The sequence below is a fragment of the Scardinius erythrophthalmus genome (assembly GCF_964197995.2).
Source record: "Scardinius erythrophthalmus genome assembly, chromosome: 16".
NCBI classification, from domain to species: domain Eukaryota; kingdom Metazoa; phylum Chordata; class Actinopteri; order Cypriniformes; family Leuciscidae; genus Scardinius; species Scardinius erythrophthalmus.
Genome location: NC_138236.1, coordinates 24,890,151 through 24,894,673, shown reverse-complemented (window position 1 = coordinate 24,894,673; position 4,523 = coordinate 24,890,151).

Here is a 4,523-nt window from a genome sequence, read left to right as displayed (position 1 = left end):
CAGCAGCAGCAGCTGGAGCAACGCAGGACGAGAGCGCGCGACGCAGCAGGAGAGGGAGAGGAGGGCCCACTGACACACGTCATACCTGTTGATATGAAATACTGCACACTAGTCCTGCTTCATAAGAATCTGTACTTGGACACTTCAGAATTTGTATAAACATCAAACTGTATTATTATAAATAAAGGTATAACCATGGCTTTGGTCAACTTTCCAGAGGTATGAGGTATGATATTGTGTGTGAAATGTGCTTCCCTGTCACATTTGATTTATAACAAATACATACATAGATGGATGCATAGCTTCATACAAATACATCATAAATAGGCCTACCCACACACGTTGGGTTTCCATGTTTTATGGGAACTTTCCATATAGACATAATGATTTTTATACACAAATTATTCAAATTCTTCCCCTAAACCTGCCCATCACAGAAAACGTTCTGCATTTTTACGTTTTCAAAAAACATCACTTATGATTTATAAGGCGTTTTCCCATGATAAAAAAAAAGAAAGTTCCACAAGGTCAAAGATTTTTGGTATTCACACACACACACACACACACACACACACACACACACACACACACACACACACACACACACACACACAGGCCTATGATTAGACAATGATTATGTATTAGTTTTATTACAAATAGATAGAATTTATAGGCCTATATACAATTCCCTAACAATAAAGTAGGTCATACCAATGAGTTCAACTATAAGCTTCATATGAAATCATGAGATAAACGAGAACGTTTCTGATAGCTGAAAAGAGACAGTGGATCTACCATGGACATTTCTTCATAGATATTCAGGAAACTGGAAGAGGGTAGTCAAGTGATGTCATCAGTGTGATTTCTATTTTTGTTTGACGGTAACACCAGTGACGCAACTCCAGGGGACAGCTTACTTTCATTATAATTTTTATAATATTTATTCAGCATTTTGTTTTTTATGTCATTTACATGATATATTTGATAGTTATGTATACATTATTGTATAGGAAAACCTGTTTTTGACCTCAAAATAAAGTATTTTCCCTCTGTACATGAGGACGAGCACTTCTGTGGTGCTTGGAATTCTATATAATTAATTAAAACAAAAACAAATGTTGCCACATTGATGGCTCAAGAAGGTTATATTCTTCAAATAACATATTGTTTTGACATTTCCATGACCCATATGTCAGTTAAAACTATAATTGTTTTCTTTATTATAATAGGCCTATGTTTATTATAGCAGCTTTATTAGTTTATTATAGGAATTCTGAAATGTTCCACAGTTGAATCCAAATTAAAGAATCGTTATATTCCTAATGCCTGTAGGCTACATTTCTTCATTACCCATTCATCTTTACACGATTTACTTTTTTATATATATGGTTTGGCAATGTGGAGTTTGAAAAGCACGTAACAGACTTTGCTTTGCAAACACAAACATTTTATTTATGTATTGTATATATGTATTTTAACATGGTCTTGCAATAACCTGCATAGGTATGTACCTTATCAACATCAGTAATAAAAAAGTGTCTATAAAATGTGAAGTAACGGTAAATAAGTCAAATGCAGTGCAGTAGAAATCCACATGGTGGCAGTGTGAAATTACAAACGGAACTGTTACGACAATTCAGATCCGTATTATAAGCATTGTAACATTGTAGCACCACTGTACCATGTCCAAAAACATTGTAGTCCTATTGCGCTTCTTTGTAAAAAAATTAAATAAAATAAATAAACGTAAAACTTTATAGGGTATGTAAAGGTTGTAGTTGAATACTGCTTCTAAAACTTTTTGTTTTGTTTTGTGATTGATATTTAATAGGCTATAGAAGGTGGTCCATATAAAGCTCTAGCTATTCAAATAATATCTTTTTTAATACATTTTTGAATGATTTTGAGCTTCTGTATATTATCATAAAGCTCCTAATACGTGTATGTTCAATGTCATATACATTTAGCCAGTACATTTATGGCAGAAAGGCTATAAAAGGCCATGTGGTCACACACAGATGACTCAATCACTATAGTGTTTCTCCGCCAGTAATAGAGAGACCCAGTGGTGTGGACTACATTATTGCTGTTTTCTTTCCTCTTACTCGCGTTCACATCCATGTGCTTCATCCCTCTCTCCCGCCCTCTCGCCGCCTCTGTTTTTCCATGATTTCCTGTTCACGTTTGTTGGCAGAAGTTGCTGGTGCTGGTGTTGTGCCCGGTACTGTGTAATGGGGTCCTTGTTGGGTTGGGCCCCATGTACTAACTCACCACAGCAGAGCGCATGGGCAGCTGTGCACCCTGATCGGCCTGCTTTTTCCAGCACTGGAACTCGCCATGGGACATGTCTGTGAAAGCATTACATCATTGAGGCTTTCCAGATCTTACGGCATTTCATTTTGCTTTCAATTCTGCAAATAGTCAAATTTGATTGGATGGTCAGTTGTCAACCTCAGACTTTGCGATTGTTGATGAGTTTCAGATTCTATTGCTCAAGGCCACATTTTTTGGGGGAAAGTTGAATCTCAGAAACCATTTAATGTGGGCTGTGTAGTTTAACCCTATTGTATCATATTTCATACATTGATTTCAAAGCCCTCTAAATTATCAAAATGATAAAATATTTGCTGTTGTACACAATCAACTACATGCCTTTTTCACACACACACACACACACACACACACACACACGCACGCACGCACGCACGCACGCACGCACGCACGCACGCACGCACGCACGCACGCACGCACGCACGCACGCACACACACACACACACACACACACACACACACACACACACACACATATATATATATAGGCCTATATATATAAATCAGTATTAAATATGATCAGGCTTTTGAGGAACAGTTATTTATCTCTCAATCATCATTGCATTGCATTATCTTACTTAGACATATGGGAGATATAGATTGGTGACTGTAATTATATGCAATGCATTTTATGTTGTAGATAATGTTGTAAAGATCTCATTGATTTACATTATAAGCATTTGAATTTCATCTTTTTGGCCATATAAATATCAGCAACTGCACCAGATTGCATATTTTCTCTCAGTTTGGGCCTCTGAATAAAAATGAAGATGTTTTTTCCTCCTCGAGTCAGAGCTTCATATTCTCACTTTAAAAAAAATTTGCACGCATGTTATGTGTCTGATGTTGTAGAGAGCAATACATAAAACGCATTACCATTCTGATCCATCTACTTGTAGACGAATACGACCTTGTATGAGTGAGTGGAGGCGGGGCTCAATTGCATATTACGCAAATAAATCCACATATACTAAATAAAGCAATGGTGTAGAGTTACATTCATCAGTTTAAGGCATGAATATTGTTTTTTTTTTTTACAGGAAATATGTCATTTTAGTGATCAAATATGATTTTTAAGGGATACAAATGATTTAACTATAGGGGGACTTTAAATCTGGTTCAAGACCACACAAATAGATTCTGTGATGACTGATAGGGTAAAGACACTGCCGTTGAATATTTTGATATTTCAAAGGTCCGCAAAGTGTAATTCGGTCTTCTAATGTTACCAAACGTAAACCCCCAGACCTCATTAAGGAAGTAAATGACATAATGTTCAGACATACTGGCCTTCCCAAGTTCCCTCGTTGGCAACGGAAAATGCAGAACTCAGACGCACATGGCATCATGCCCTCACCACTGCAGTCATACTGTATAAACTACTCACAAATGCTGTCGTTCATTATGTAATGGCTACATTGTTCCACTTCAAATAGTTCCAGTGCACTTTCTGTTGGTAATAGTATTATAATGCACTGTGTGGTTTATAAACTCTTGAGTGTGGTACAGTGGTAGCCCTATGTACAGTATTTGTCTAAAGGTTGCCAGGTTTTGAGATCACAAGGTTTTTGGTTTTATTTTACCCAATGGCTTATTATACATTTCTAATAGGCACTCTACACTTCTCCTAAGCCCAGGTTATTGGCTATTGCTTTAAATTATGCCCTTTTACGAAGTCTTGGCACGGACTTTGCAAGCACAGATTTCACAGGACGTTTCAGAGTGATTTTTTTTGTGTGTGTGTGTGTGTGTTATTTTCTTATAGATACAATGTTATGCACCATTTTAATCAAATGTGTCGGAAAATTATGATAATACAAACAGTATTCGATCACAAAGTCATGGATAATTTTTTAAGGGGCGGTGAACAGGGGGGCAGTGTTCCGGAAAACATTGAAGCTTCCCCGGGCGCCGCCATTGATTAGCAGACTCCCACCTGCTGTTAGCATTCCATTGACTTCCATTCATTTTGGCATCACTTTGACAGCGAATAACTTTACATCTGAGGCGTTTAAAGACTCCATTTGCCCGTTGTTTATTTCTAAAGAAACACGACAATGTATAAAAGGCTCCATTACATTGTATCTTACGTTATGGCCCAGTAGAAACAGTTTTTGTAAAAATAGGCTAACGATTGCGTCATAACCACGCGACTCTCTGTCGCACAGTAGAGAAATTACCGTATGGACAAG